The sequence below is a fragment of the Caretta caretta genome, chromosome 8 (assembly GCF_965140235.1).
Source record: "Caretta caretta isolate rCarCar2 chromosome 8, rCarCar1.hap1, whole genome shotgun sequence".
Lineage (NCBI taxonomy): Eukaryota > Metazoa > Chordata > Testudines > Cheloniidae > Caretta > Caretta caretta.
Genome location: NC_134213.1, coordinates 89,112,870 through 89,129,335, shown reverse-complemented (window position 1 = coordinate 89,129,335; position 16,466 = coordinate 89,112,870). Strand labels below are relative to the sequence as shown.

Here is a 16,466-nt window from a genome sequence, read left to right as displayed (position 1 = left end):
GTATTACATAATAAAGCCATAATCTGCCCCCAATGTGCTAGGTACTGTAAAAACACATTGTAAGAATTTACAGTGTAAAAAGATGAGTAAGGATGGGTGAAAGGAAAGATTAATATCCCCATTTTGCAGATAGAGAGCTGAGGTACAGAGATGAAGTGATCACCTCCTCTCTCAACCTTTTGCAATGGGATTGCTAACAAATGTAATTACCAATGTTCATGTTTGCACGATTAGGGGCTGTGTGCTGACCCTGAACTGACTGAGTATGTGACATCCTGACCCACTCGTGTCAACAGCAAAATTCCCATTGGCCTCACCGTCACTTTATTTTCAGATATTCTCTTCAAATTATATTATGTTGAGAGACTTAGTGATGCAGAATGCATGTCCTAATAAATCAGTCAATAAATATAAATAGATAATTGGGTATCTGTTTTGTACACTAGAGGGCAATGCTCCTTTCAACCCAAGTGACTAGTTGCTTGAGCAGTTTTTGTGGGAAATTTGTGGGGGGGGGGGGTGAGAATTCTTCAGAATGTTTTTCAGATTTTTGATGGAACTCCTCAGCTAAAAACAAGTGTGTCAATGTTTGAAAACTATTTTTTTGGCTTTAAAAAAAGTTCAGTTTGTATAAAACCAAACCCTGAAAAATGTTACTGAAAATATTTCACTTTCTGTTTTTTCATTAAAATCTGAGAATTCTGACCCAAATGAAAATTTGTATTGAAATTTTCATGGAAGTTGAAAAGCTATTTTTTGTTTGTTTTTTGTTTTTGATGAAAAAACTTCAACCAGCTCCACTAGATACCCAGTCAGGCTCTGATTTCACAATACTTGAAATCTGATTAATTTTAAGCATGGGGAATCATCCCTCAGAAGGCAGGACTAATGTTATGGCCATTTAAATGTGACTCAAGCTATTAATGCAAAGAGACAATCAAATCTTTACATTCCTCCCCCCTGCCCTCTTTCCATAGTTTATAATAATCACTTAAAATTGAAACTATTTCCACGCACACATCTATCTTTCTCTCCTCCCCTTCCTGTCCCCCCTCCCCCCGCATCTTGGTACTTTCCATATGATAAGCATTGCCTCCTGTATTTTAAAGGAGTAAAAAGTAATATGGCTGGCATTTAGCAATAACTACTTTTAACTGTTCAAAAGATCCTTGTTTGTACATTTGCTAAACTAACCTCCCATTGGTGGAACAAGACCTTAAAGATATGGGGACTGAAATGCACTGAAGTTGGTTGAGCTGTGGGTGCTCACAACCTGTGAAAGTTAGGCCAACAGTATCTGGCATTAACCTTCCCAGGGCCCTGTCTAGACTAGGCAAACAGGCTGGGGGGATAGGTCCCAAAAGCTAAAACCTAAGTAGAGAGGGGCCTGAAAGGGATTGTCTGGAGCATAGAATAGCAGCACTCAAAACATCTTAAAGTGGCAACTAGGGTTGCCAATTTTGGTTGGATGTATTCCTGGAGATTTTGTCACATGACATAATCTTTAATTAAAGATGAATCTTTAATTCTTGGAGACTCCAGGCCAATCGTGGAGGGTTGGCAACCCTAACCTAGACTTAATTGCTATCACAAGGATGAACTAGAAGAGGCATCAGAGTACTAGGCCTAAGAACCCCCATAAGGTAAGTTTACCCTTGTACCCCACTATGGGACTGCTCAGTAGGGGGTTGAGTTAGAAATTACAGGGTTTGTCTTTACTTGTTATTGGCTGAGACACTACAAAGCGTACTGGTATCCTGTCTTTTCTGCTAGCCCTAGCAAATCCTTTCATTTGGGAGGTGTGTAGGAGTGCTCATTGGGAATCCACCAGCTTCCAGAGCCCTAGGGTCTAGTAGTTGAAATGTCAAAAGAGAGACTTTGCACATACGTGGTTACATGCTAAGGTCTGCTCTAGGGCTCCACCCAATGGATGGCTGGAGTGTCCATCACAGAATAAACAGAATGCCACCCTTATAAAATGGCAATGTCACCTCGGGGCTAGAGAAAGGGACTGGTAGGCAAGAGATCTGGTTTCTACTCACAGCTGTCACAGATCTCCAGTGTGACCTTGGGCAAGAAACCTCATTGCTCTGGGCCTCAGTGTACCCATCTACAAAATGGGGATAATATTCACATTTCTAAAGTGCTTTGATTTTCTTGGATAAAAATCTCTAAGTGCCTGGTATTAGTATTATCAAATATGGTTGCTTACCTAGACTTTTTCTCAATGACTTATAACATTTTTATGTGAGCTTGGTGCTTGTGAAAGTGCTAGGTTGGCAGCCCTACAGAATGAAGTTCTCTATCCCTGGAAGAATCTCAGCATGGGCCATATGAACTATGTAGTGTGCTTCAACTTGGGCTTGGTGGAATCATCCTAAGGGTAATAAAAGGTCAATCTCCATGTCCAGCCAATTTTTGGCCTCTCTAAAGAGACTGTTAACAAGCTTCCAGCTGTAGTGACACCTCATTACTAGAAAATGGACTGGACTGAAACAAGCAACATCCACTACCGACTTCAAGTTAAATCCTGCTTGCCTTACTTATGTGAGTAGTCCCACAGGCCTCAAGGCAAGCAGAATTTGTGCCCTGATTTGTTTAAACAATGAACTAGTGAAAAATGATTTTCCCAATGCATTACTGTAGGTCAGTGGTTTTCAAACTGTGGGTCGGGACCCCAAAGTGGGTCGCAATTCTATTTTAATGGGGTCGCCAGGGCTGGCATTAGACTTGCTGGGGCTCAGGGCTGAAGCCAAGGTACGAGCCCTGCCACCCAGGGCTAAAGCCCTCAAGCTTTGGCACCCCACCATGGTGGCAGGGGTTGGGCTTTGGTTTTGGCCACCCTGCCCTAGATGGTGGGGGTCAGGCTTCGGTCCCCCTTTCCGAGGTTGTGTAGTCATTTTTGTTGTCAGAAGGGGGTCGCAATGCAATGAAGTTTAAGAAACCCTGCTATAGACAATCTTATGAATGGCCAGTAAAACACTTTCTTTTATAGAACTCAAGTGTTCTGGCGTATAAATTAGTAAACTATAACATATAATAGAGATGGCAATAAATAAAATGTAGAAACCTAACCAGCAAACCTACTATAAATATTCCCTGATGGATGAATCAACATAAGTTATAAAGAGCTGACTATGCTGAGAAGAGTTATAATTCAGCTGAATTAGTGTCATGGAGATGTCAAATGTAATTGCGGGGGATGGGGGGGCGGGACCGGAAGGTGGTGGTGGTTGTTTTTTTTTATTTTAATTATTTAAAGAATATGTCCTGGACACTGAATTAGAAATGAATGTGATGGCAGAGTAACCAAAAGAAAACAGCAGTAACTATAACTAGTAACTTGGTCTGATATTTTTTTTATCCAATTAAGTCTACATTGTATTCGTACTGTACATTTTGTCTTATAGAATTCAACTGCCTACTGAATTGCTTCAATATTTGCTGTCAGTGTATCTAAAAGCACAAGTTAAGACAGTGCAGACCAAACTTGACAAATATTTGACACATAGACAATAAAGCCTTGTCTCCACTAGGGTTTTGGTTTTGATCTTTGTTTTTAAATCTCCCATTGGTGCAGTTTTCAGGGTGGAGGTAACAGTAGGAGTGTTAGTGTTGAAAGGCACAGGAAATTTTACCATCATGACATACAGATCTGCTCTGAGCAGGGTTAGATGGCATGATAGTAAAAATGCTTGTGTTCTCTCTATGCTGGCAATATTATCCACGGAGCTGCACTAGTGGTAGTGCAATGGTGAGAGATTTCCTGAGAAATGCTTATGTAGACATAGCATTAAGGGCTTGATCCTGCAAATCCTTCATGCATAGAACTCCCTGCGGCTTTAACTGGAGTTCTGGGCAAACAGCCCACAGGACCGGGGCTGTCATCAGTCTTGTCTATTTAGATGGTAAGCACTTTGGGGCAGGCAGTCTCCTGTTGGTACAGTGCTCAGCACAATGGAGCAAAGATCTCAGCTAGGACTGGGACCAGGAGCTACTGTAATACAAATAGGTTTTATTTTAAAAAAAAACGTTATTTTGAAAGCAGGCTTACAGGTTGGAGGGGCACCAGACAAAACAATATGACACCCCTTCTTTTCCCGGTAAGTCACCTTTCATAGTCATTACAATGAATTCCAATGCAACAGTGCATTCAGTGAGTGAGCCTGAAAAGATTTACTGGTTCAATTTAGTTAGGACAGTCCCAGGTTAAGATCCTTATTTGAACATATCTGAACTGCATTCGGTCCCAATTCCATGGGATGTGAAGTGCCCTTAGTCTCCCACTGAATTCAAGTGGAGTTGAGAAGGCTGCATCAAACTCTTAGTTACCAATGTAAAAATCAGCCCCATTGAGGAGAGTCCCAGAAGGTCATGGTTTTAACAGGTTCAGAACTAATGCAAGAAAAAGACCTCTCAGCTGTACAATTATTATTTTAAAACTAATCGAACTCTTTTGAACCCAAAATAGGATTCAGATTGTGTACGAGTTTCAGATCCAGCTACACACATCCCTAATTATGACGTCCCTCAGTGAGATGGCTAAAGTGTAGAAATGTTTGGTCAAGAGCAATCACTCATTTTTAAAAATGGATGACCTGACAGCAGAGACAACAGACCCTCAGTCTACAATGAGGTCCATTTTAATCCAAGCAGCCTGCTCCTTATTAAAAAGGTGAGGACAGCCACAATCTATTCCATTTTAAGTTCTGGAGAGCCCTTGGGCTCCTGCCAAGTTATCAAGGCTGCCATCAGTTGGGCAAATTGTGGATGCCCACACAGAATGAAAGTCCTTGTGTCCTTTCCTCTTCATAAGCACCACTGCCTCTTACTGGAGACTTGGGAAAGTTCTTTCCTGGATTGTACAGCTTGGCATGTTAATTAGATGGTTTGTTTTACTGCAGGAGGTTCCAAAGTCTTTAACATTCTCTGCAAGTCGGGAATGAAATAAAACTGGCGTAGGTGGAGTGTCTGGAAAAATGAGACTACTCTGGCACAAAGAATTCAGACAGGTCTGGAAGGAGAACTAGGAGGCTTCCTTCTGACATACCCAATAGCCATGAAAAAGTAATTGTTTTTAAAAATTAAAAATACACCACCTGTTGCTTTATTTAATTATGGGTTTGCTCCTGCTTCTGCATTGGAAATCCATGTCTGGTCTCCCATTCTTTTTAACCTGACAGTAACAGCTTTGCTTGTGTTATTCATGATCACAGTTACACCCATCATTTACAGTAGTTCAGTCAGTGAAACAGAGCAGTGCTCAGCAATTTAATCTGAATCTGGTCTATATAAAGGTTTCAGACAAGTTGAGGGCAAATGACCACTCCTGCTCCACCTCCTCAGTGGTGTTGGGGTTTGATTGTTGAACTGTTTTCGCAGCCCTGCTGAAGTATCCCAGGCACACAGTGCAGGAGGGTTTGGGAGAGAGGAGTTTGGGGTGGGGGGAAATCACCTATGAAATAAGCAGGGCTCACTGGTTCCCCTACAGAACACTTCTGGGGACAGTCAGTGCAGGAAACAAGTGCAAAGCAGGGGATTTCTGAATGTGGAGTTTTTCCACAGATTTGCTATTAATGAATAGTTAGAAATGCTTAACAGCACCTGGGCTTTGCCTACATTAACAATTAGCCACCCTTACAACATGCCTGGGGGAGTGGTATTTATCACCTCCATTGTACACATGGGGAAATGAAGGGAATAAGTAATTTGCTAAAGACCAAAGTCAGTGAGAGTGCAGGGATTCCTGGCCCCCAGCCCCATATTCAAGGTATATCTTCACTGCAGAGTTAAAATGGATGATTGGCACCTATGACACTTCCAGGGGTACCCAGGGTTGAGAGACACCTTGCTACCATCTGCCCTTAGCATGAGGAAGCCTTGTCTGTGCCTGCCAGGGGTCAGGTCCCTGACTCCACTTGCCCCAGGCAACACAAGCTCGCCCCTCTAGGCCTACACAGGCCCTACTCTCAATCTCTGCAGGTTAGCTATAGGCATGCTCCAACTCTTAAGCATCTCACTGAAGTGCCCACCTCCTGTTCCAATGGACACACACGGAATTCACAGATTCGCTGCTTCCAAAGAAGCAGTACACCCGAGTTTACCAGCTCCACCTCAGATCACCGCTCTGCTTAACACGCAGCATGTAGATATGTTTATAGTGAAAAGTAAAAAAAAAAGATTTTAAACAAAGAATAGCAATTCAAATGACCTGACGTAGAAGTATTGGAAACAAATGGTTACATATAAAATAAAACCATAACATGCATTTTAGAACCTAGACTTACTTAACTAGACACTTTCATGTCTTATAAAGCAATGCTCACCCAGCCTTCTTCTAGTGTTTTACAGGACCTCCATTCATAAGACAAACACAATGTCAATGTGCCTCCTCAGTGAAGGATCCAGGGTACACCGCTGCACCCCCCCAATATTCCCCAGTCATTGTCTTTATTCATAAACTGGATCCCCTTCTGTGTTTATTTCTTCCTGTAAATATCCTCTTAAAGATTTCATAATCTCTTGATTAGCATTCGACTCAGTATGCAAACAGACATCCATTGTGAGACATACACAATGCCCAATATGCACATGACCAAACACAGAGAAAAGCATCTGTTACCTCCTGAGTGAAAGGAACCTGTATGAGACATGTCCCCTCCTGGTTACCTGCATTTAAGAACCTAATTTTCAATACAGATATAACTCCTCACATATTATCCAGACATACATTCACAATGGGCTTTTGGTAGAGACCTCACCTGACACCCTATGGTGTAGGGATCAGCAACCTTCAGCTCGCAGCTTGCCAGGATAAGTCCCCTGGCGGGCCGGGCCGGTTTGTTTACCTGCTGCATCCGCAGGTTCGGCCAATGGCAGCTCCCACTGGCCGCGGTTTGCCATTCCAGGCCAATGGGGGCTGCGAGAAGCCGCGGCCAGCACATGCTTCAGCCCACATCGTTTCCTGCAGTCCCCATTAGCCTGGAACGGCGAACCGTGGCCAGTGGGAGCCACGATCGGCCAAACCTGCGGACACTGCAGATAAACAAACTGTCCCGGCCCTCCAGGGGGCTTACCCTGGCAGGCCACAGGCCGAAGGTTGCTGATCCCTGCTATAGTGAATAATTATTCATATATTGACCCACGGGATCCCTGGTACACTTTATGCATCCCATGCCTAGTTGGTACCTAGAGATTCCTGGGTCACAGCACTCACGTTAGCCTAGCCACAGCATCCTCACTGGCGCTGCATTCCCGTGTGTGTGTCACCAAGACCTGTGGAGACATAGCTTATGGCTCTTTGTGCTGCAGTAAAGTGAGCCACTCCATGATTCCCTCCCAGTAAGTGGTGGGAGAACCTGTGTCTCCTTCTGGGCACACAGGGTGATTTGTGGGAAGGCATGGGAGGATGATCAGCACTTGAGTGGTTTAACCTGCATCCTCACTGCAAAGCGGGCAGGTTACCAGCCTGAATTAAAGCGGGCAGGTTACCAGCCTGAATTAAAGCTGGCTCTAGTCTGTAGCCCCAGGCAAGCCAGCTAGCTCAGGTTAAAAGCACCACTCAGCTCCACTCAGAGGTTTGTGTGTGTGGCTGGAAGCTGGGTTGGGGCAACCCAAACTCTTATTCAGGTGTTAACTCTGCAGTGAGGACATCGCCTCAGACACAAAACCACATAGGTTTCCACTGAAGGCTGGCTGGAGCTTCAGGAAGGAGAGTAGCAAACAGCCAGGGTGATCACTAGAATTCAGGATTTAAAAAAATAGAATCCTTATTCCTAAGACTATTTGTGGCCTCCGCAGTGAGAGGTACAGTTATGCATCCCTCGGTCCCACTTCTCCACAAAGTGGAAGCAGACAATTGACTGAAAGCTTGGTTGGTGGCCTTAGTGCAATCCCTACTGGACAGGTCCCCACAATTAAAGTCTTTGAAAGTGATTTAAGTCTTAAATACACATAAAAGTTGTACTGCTTTTAATTAGACCAGTCTATTTAAAGGGATACAACTCTCCTAGTGTTGACAGTTCATACCAGTAGAACGGTGCTTATATCAATGTAGCTTATTCCCTTTGGGAAAGGAGAATAAGATATTGTAAGGAAGGCGTTAAAATTTAGCCAGCAGAAAAGATAGAAACTGCTGAAAAGCAAGGACATAGCTTTTGTTAATACCTGATAGCTTAGCTTATATGGTCAATGCCCACCCAGTAACTCAGTTCTTAGAACAGGACAAACCCTCCCTTCACAGCCCACTGGATATCTGTAAGCACTTATCCCTACCCTCTGCCCACCCCGCCTCCCTCCCCCGCAAGGTAGCCATAGATAATTAATGCAGTAGACTGACCTCTACACATATGCACTGTTCGTATTTTTATCTTTGTTTAGGGTTCTCTCTTGATTTATAACGATATCTGCCTCTGTATGTACAAATAAATGCAAATGAATTAATAAAAAATGTATATACCTGGCCACTATGGCACCATATCTTTGAAGCTGCTTGTCAGTCTTCCCGACTGAATAAACCCCCTTCAGTATTATCTGTGCTTGCCTGATTCTTGAGGAAAAGAACCTTTGTGCCTAACAGTTTTGGCGCAGCGAGCAGGGTGTGATGGGAATCCTCAAAAAGTTTCTCACAACCCGGAATAGAGGTAAGTACCCTTTTACTCACCACCTCTAGCGCACACCTTGGTTTGGAACTCCCCGAGGCTCCCCTCCACACCCCTTTTTTAATCCGAACCTCATATAGGACGCACAGGCAAGAGGACTGAATGGAACTGTGTTTGTGGCCAAGATTGTTGGGGTGCAGGGATCGCTGGAGGTGAAGGCTGCACTGCCAAGTACTGAGCACCAGGGTGTGAGCTGCGGTAAACTGAGGACAAGGGTGTGCTCAGTCAGTCTTCCCTGAAGTGCCGCTGAAGTGGGTTTCAGGAAGCTGGGATACAATGTCTTATAAATTGCCCCAAAATGCGTCAACAATACCCTCCATGGCGGGGGGGGGGGGGCAGAGACTGGTTGGCGTGCCCCAGGGTGCACCAATAATACCCTCTAAAAAAAAAAGACTTATTGACTGGCCCCAGGGAACATCAATAATACCCTGCATGGGAGGAAGACTCATTAATTCTATTTAAAATAAATAAATAAATAAATAAATAAAAGGGTTCAATAAATAAATAAAATAAAGGTATGAGTACAATAAATAGCGTGTTATGGTGATCTAGTCAAACAAAAAAAATTTTTAATCGTAATAATGTATTGCAAATACAAAAAAAATTACAAAAATTAAAAACACTCCAAAAAGCTCTTACATCAAAGCTAAATCAAAAGGCAAATAGCAGCCACAAGCTGAGTGAGCTTAAAGCAAAAAACAAGGCTCTAAAAGAAAAACTAAAAAAACAACAACTCCTCTGCACGTCGTATGGTTGCTAGCATACAACAGAAGGGTAATTTTACTAACCCTGACTCAAGCAGCACTACTAATAAAAACCAAAATAAAATTAATTGAAAACACCTTAAAAAACAAATTCAAAATTGAACCTGGCACACGCAAAAAAAAATCAAAATAATTGGCCCCCTTCACTTCCTCCCCCCACTTTAACCCAAAATTAGGTGCCAGTGCTCCCTTGCCCCCTCTCCAAGTGACCACTCGGTAGTCAGGAACAGGTAAAAACAAAGTGGCTCATAATACTTATAAGTACACTCCTCTCAGCACAGAGGAAATAAGGGGCTTACTAAAAAGTCTCCCTAATCTAAAGCCCAAAAACCTAAACTTAATATGCTTAAAAAAAAAAAAAGCCAAATGGTTACCACCTATACATTACATCCCAGAAATCTTTATATCTTAACAAAAGCTAGCTGCCCCAATCTATCATGAATCAAGATCCCTACAAAAGGACACTGAAACGGCATTTGGGCCTCTGTTAAATTTAAATCTAAAAATAATATAACCCGTGCCTGCACTGAGTGTAAAGAAGCTGTCCAAAAAGCCTTGGAGAACAGAGCCAGTAATTGGGGACTGATCGTGAACTGCGTATAAGGAAAGGACGAGCCTGCCTCTCAATATTATGGGGAAAAAATGGGAAATGTATTCCAGCAATGCAGGCATTGCAGACCGCCCCCCCCCCCCCAAAAAAAAACAAAAAACAAATCAGGCATTTTTAAAAATGTTAAAGAAAGGTTTTAACTCCCACCTGCAAACAGCCCTTAATTTGGGAGTAAACCCAGGCTCTAATTATAAATCCATCTGTATGTGGGCCTCTAAATGCAAAGCCAAACAGGCCAAAAAAATAAAAAGCAAGTCTATTCGAGTTGCCATAATAACAGCAAAAAATAATGTAAACTGTTATAACTGTAAATGTTTTAAACGTACCCCCAAAAAACTGCAAACACAAAAACCAGAAGCCTAGTCAGGGACAGAATCACGGCCAGTTAAATCCCTGCAGCACCTCACTGCCTTTCAATCTGGTCCTGGTCCCGTCCCCACCCTCCCCCCTACCTCACAGTGTTTTGTATGTGGGGAAACCAAACACTGAGCAGCTGGATGCCCAAGCCAAGTAGCCTTGGGTGAATGGCCCCAACCAGTGTCTCAGCTAGCTGCCAACCCTTACTCACACCTAAGTAAAAAAAAAAAATGGCCAGGCTTTTAAATTCCATGACCCGCTAGGATCCAGCAGCCCCCCCTTGCCTGTCAATACTGCTGATGCAGATATAAATCCTTCACGGCCACACTTACAAGCATAAATAAGGGGTCGGCCATGCACAATTCTCGTGGACACGAAAGCGCCTGTTTCCATTACTGAACTCCCCCTCCCCATTACTAAACAGTATATTATTATTTCAGGGGTAGGAGGCGCTCAACTCATAGCTTATAAAAGCTATCCTGTTCTTGTAAAATCTAATCTATTCTTCTGGATTCAGTCTTTTTTTAATGTAGCTCCAAATGCAAAGGGGACTATTCTCAGCATGGTCGCCCTCTGCGACCTTGCAGCAACTCTTAACCTCGCTCAAAGTACAGATACTAATAAACTTATGTGTACTCATACCATCCCCCTCCACAACAATACATCCCTCTCTTCTGATGCAACTGCCAAATCTGTGGCTCTTACTTGGGATACATCTAACCCTTTTCAAAAGTTATGTTCCAGGTTCCCCTCTGATTGGGCAAAAAATAAGCTGTCTTGCAGTTCAATGCCTACTCATCTTTGCCCACGCATCCAGGCTACCAGTCAATTTGCTCCACCTACCAAGCAATACCCTCTCAAACCTGGATGCGGTAGGTAACATTATTCACTCTTTACTTCAGCAAGGCATACTGGTTCCTTGTAAAAATGCACCCGCTTAAGCCCAAAACCCTCCAGAAACCCCCTCTTGGGCGAATGAACAGGAGGGAAATCAGGTCATGGTAAAAACATACAACCCCGGAGTACTTCAGCCAAAATACTCCGGCCTGCACATGGTATTGGCCCATACAAATACCTCTGTAAAAGTGCAAGAAATTCCAACATGGGTTCATAAAACCAAAATTAAAATGTATAAATAAATTCATTTTGTTTATATTGTATCCTTTTAGGTAACAAATGTTCTGCACTTAGGACGGAAGAATCCCATGCACCACTACAGACTAGGGACCGAATGGCTCGGCAGCAGTTCTGCAGAAAAGGACCTAAGGGTTACAGCAGACGAGAAGCTGGATATGAGTCAACAGTGTGCCATTTTTGCCAAGAAGGCCAATGGCATTTTGGGATGTATAAGTAGGGGCATTGCCAGCAGATCGAGGGACGTCTTTCCCCTCTATTCGACATTGGTGAGGCCTCATCTGGAGAACTGTGTCCAGTTTTGGGCCCCACACTACGAGAAGGATGTGGAAAAATTGGAAAATGTCCAGCGGAGCGCAACAAAAATGATTAGGGGGCTGGAGCACATGACTTATGAGGAGAAGCTGAGGGAACTGGGATTGTTTAGTCTGCAGAAGAGAAGAATGAGGGGGGGTTTGATAGTTGCTTTCAACTACCTGAAAGGGGGTTCCAAAGAGGATGGCTCTAGACTGTTCTCAGTGGTACCAGATGACAGAACAAGGAGTAATGGTCTCAAGTTGCAGTGGGGAAGGTTTAGGTTGGATATTAGGAAAAACTTTTTCACTAGGAGGGTGGTGAAACACTGGAATACGTTACCTAGGGAGTTGGTGGAATCTCCTTCCTTAGAAGTTTTTAAGGTCAGGCTTGACAAAGCCCTGGCTGGGATGATTTAGTTGGGGATTGGTCCTGCTTTGAGCAGGGGGTTGGACTAGATGACCTCCTGAGGTCCCTTCCAACCCTGATATTCTATGATTCTATGAAATGTAACTCCCCACGTTAATCTTCCTAGCAAACAAACCTAATGCAGCCTCCTGGGATCTCCCCTTGGTACATGTTACACAAAATACCTGTTTCAAAGCTGGCCAGTTTGTGCAACTCCCTACAATAAACAGCAGCAAATAAATAAAAATCCAAACACTTGGCTTACCCCGAGACCAGACCACCTGGGACCTATCGTGATTACAGCTCGCCTCCAAAAACATCCAGGCTCTAAGGTCTCAATCTGACTACCACAGCCCGGGAGCAGTCTTCAGCTCCCTCCAAGCATTTCACTGGATCTGGACTGTAACTGGGTATTTAGCTTCAGGGGATGTGGGCACACACATATAGGACCCCCAATTTTGAAATACAAGGTCATACAATTCTTGGGTCAAAGGCTAAACCACCCAAGCCCTTAAGCATATTAACACTGGGTTATCTTATGCCCAAACTGCAATTAATACAGCCATAACATTTTTTTACAAAATCATTAAAAAAACCCCAAATGCTGTAGTCAACCTGGCCAAGTCACAAGCTAAAAGTCATGCTTGTGATATGCTGGCTCGTAATCTGTTTAACATTGCAAAAAAACCCATGTTAAATGTATGCCTGGGTTTTCCCCCATCCCATACCCTTTCCTCCCCCCACCCTTGCCCACATTGCAGGCATCTCTACACAACTAATAGTAGCCTCTCTACTTCCTCCAGACTCACCCTCATCCTTCAATTTCCTTCTTATGTATTCTCTGTCATTCCTACTCATGTGTTTAGTTCTTCTTTCCGTTTCAAGTCTATTAAATATGTAGCTAATAATATAGTGTATAAAGTAGGGCTATCTAAATACCTGACATCATTCCCTGACAATGCTACACTAATAATAACCTCAAACTGTTGCTGAGAAAAGAACAGTTACATCGTGTGCTCCTGTTCTACCCTTTGTCCTTTAACCTTGTCCTCTTCTGTTGTTATGAATGTCCTTCCTCTTGCAAATAATAAAATTGCTGTCCAAGTATCCCCTACCCAGTGGTGTTTCATCACCACTACATCTTATTACATGTACAGACCATTACAGTGCCAGGCAAACGCTTCCATGTGCCTGCAAATTACTGACTCATTTACCCTAGGTGATGTGCACCTCCCTGGCCGTGTGTTCACTGGAATGACAACAGCTCCTCAATACATCTGGACAATACACCAGTTCAACTGGCCAAAAAGCTACTTCTAAAAATGGTCCTGGCTGTTGCGTCTGCGTTTATCACCATTCATAACCACGTCACCGAAGGTCGCATTCAGGTCCAGCTCTTCAATCAAACCATCATCCAGCTAAAAAATCCTGTTTGTAATGCATCTTACAGCCCCATCTCCTAGTGGACAATTGTCCAAATAATAGCTGCCGCTTCTGTATTTGTGTTACTAACCTCTCTTGTCGTATATAAGTACTTTAAACACACGCTTAAAAATCTTACTATGTTTCCTACCTTTACCCCCTTCCCCAATTCCCCTCTCCCTCCCCCCCACCTTCCTCAAGCAACCCTAAAACAAATCATGTATATCAAAGTACTTAAAGTACTGTATTGACTTTATCTCACTTAAAAGTTCGATTTGTCAAAAGGAGGGAATTGTCAGGAAGGAGTTAAAATTCAGCCAGCAGAAAAGACAGAAACGGCTGAAAAGCAAGGACATAGTTTCTGTCAAAACCTGATAACTTAGCTGAGCTTATACGGTCAATGCCCATCTGGTAACTCAGTTCTTAGAACAGGACAAACCCTTCCTTCACAGCCCACTGGATATCTGTAGGCACTCATCCCTACCTCCCCCGCCCTCAGCCCTGCCTTCTTCCCCCGCAAGGTAGCCATGGAGGCTTAATGCAATAGAATGACCTCTATACATATATACTGTTCTTATTTTTATCTTTGTTTAGGGTTCTTTCTTGATTTGTAACAATATCTGCCTCTGTATGTACAAATAAACGCAAATGAATTAATAAAAAAAAGTATATAACTGGCCACTATGGCACCATATCTTTGAAGCTGCTTGTCAGTCTTCCCGGTACCGTAAATAAACCCCTTCAGTATTGTCTGTGCTTGCCTGATTCTTGGGGAAAAGCACCTTTTTGCCTAACAATATACTGGTATGAGGCATTTTTATACCAGTACAAATGCATTTGTGGTATGGATTGTACAGGTCTGTCAATAAAATTTTTGTTTAAAAAAAACCCATACATCAAAACTAAATAGTTAAATCTGTACAAAAACTGCCTAGCCCAGGCCTTAGAAACATAAGTTCCATTGACCTCAATGACTATGACAATCATAATAACCGTTAGCACTATTTTGCAATCTCAGAAGAGGCCAGAGATTCAGCCATCTAAGGAGTTCCCTTCTCACAAAACAGGATGGGTCCCTTCACATCAGGACTAAAGCACAGGGAAGTATGGGAAAGCTTGTCCTGCTGCCTTACCTTTTCTACAGCAAAATCGAGGATACCCTTTTCCAAGGATGCCAAACGCTAAATCTAGGTTTGTTTGGTTTTATAGATCTTAGTTATAGGACAGTCAACAGTGGCTCCAGAAGATTAAATTCCTCTGGGGTAGTAAATAAATGTGATGTAACTACCTGAGACTTATATGTTTATATGAAAGGCTATAATGTCTGAAAAGGGTTCTTATAGATTTAAATACCTTTTGAAAACAAAAAACAAGAAAACTGCATAAAACTACAATGCATAGTCAATAACTTTATAGTTCTGACTCCAGGCAACAGAAGCGAGGAAAGTTAACTATAAGGCTGATGCTCCATTTTATACTCCTACTGTTGGGCTTTTCTTTTCACAAGGATCCAGTCAAGATTCAATGTGAGACATCAGTCTTAGTTTTGCATTTCTTGGTTTTTGATAGGCTTCTTGTATCACAATCTTATTACTTCAACATAGTACATTGCGACTTTGCCAGCTATCCTAGAGAGAGACACACACACGGCCCAACTCTTCCTAGAGTTACGTGACTGCAACTTCCCTTTTTCCTCCAAAAACAAATGTTAACATTTATTATTTATTTGGATAAACAATAGCACCAGTCAAGTTCAACATTGTGCTAAGCAATACACACACATACACACACACACAGTGAGAGAGTCCCTGTTCCAAAGATCCTGGAGTCTAAATAGATACAGGATGGGAGGAGAAACAGAGGTGAAGTGATTCCCTGCTCAAGGTCACACAACACGTCAGTAGCAGAGCTGTAAATAGAACCCAGGCCTCCTGACTCCTATCACAGTGCCTTATCCACTAGCCCAGTGGTTCCCAAACTTGTTCCTCTGCTTGTGCAGGGAAAGCCCCTGCCAGGCCGGGCCAGTTTGTTTACCTGCCGCATCCACAGGTTCAGCTGATCGCAACTCCCAGTGGCCGCAGTTCACTGCTCCAGGCCAATGGGAGATGCTGGAAGCAGCGCGAGCCGAGGGGCGAACTGGCCGCCGCTTCCAGCAGCTCCCATTGGCCTGGAGCAGCAAACCGCGGCCAGTGAGAGCCGCGATCGGCCGAACCTGCGGACCTAGCCTATACTGTCTCCTGATAGTTTAATATTAAGTACATTTCTCCAACAGGGACAAATTCAGGTGAAAAACAAACAAGTGACAAGAGATTCATTCTCATAGAACCATGGTCCATTACATGACATTTCCTTAATATAGAAAAATATCCTAACTTCATTCTTCTGCTTTTCTTGAGTGAAATTTCTAAATACTTGTTTATGACTTAAACCTGTTTAAGGAAAAGGAAAGAAAGCAAAAAATCCTTTGTTCTCCCAACTTGCCTCTAACAAGTGGCTGTATTTTAACTTAGGCAATTGTAAGGCCTTTTTATTACTACAGTATTTGATTTTTCTCCCACTTTGCCCTCTTTAGCCCATAGTGAAATGCACAAAATCCATTTTGAATATGAATCATTAGCACCAGTAGCGCCTCTGGGATTCTGTGCTCATCCATAATTTGATCTTTTCCTCTTTAGTGTGTTCAGTCACATTTGCTGAGTCCTTATTATTTCACATGTAACAAAGTTTAGAGTTCAGCCAAGGGACATGCTACAGCAACAAACCATGAAAATAAAAATATCTAGTCTCAGCAATGCAGTTTGGTCATGCTAATGCTAT

At 42.9% G+C, this 16,466-nt stretch overlaps 1 protein-coding gene across 2 annotated transcripts in view; it reads right to left on the bottom strand.

The window, feature by feature from the left end:
- Positions 1-13,098, bottom strand: part of GNG12 (G protein subunit gamma 12) — a 90,287-nt gene extending 77,189 nt beyond the window's left edge. Inside the window, exon 1 of one of the 2 annotated variants that reach the window (XM_048861667.2) lies at positions 13,037-13,098. The gene's annotated coding sequence lies outside the window, so the exon portion shown is untranslated. The remainder of the gene's footprint in view (positions 1-13,036) is intronic. The other variant, XM_075131754.1, reaches the window with a different exon arrangement.
- Positions 13,099-16,466: the final 3,368 nt, after the last annotated feature.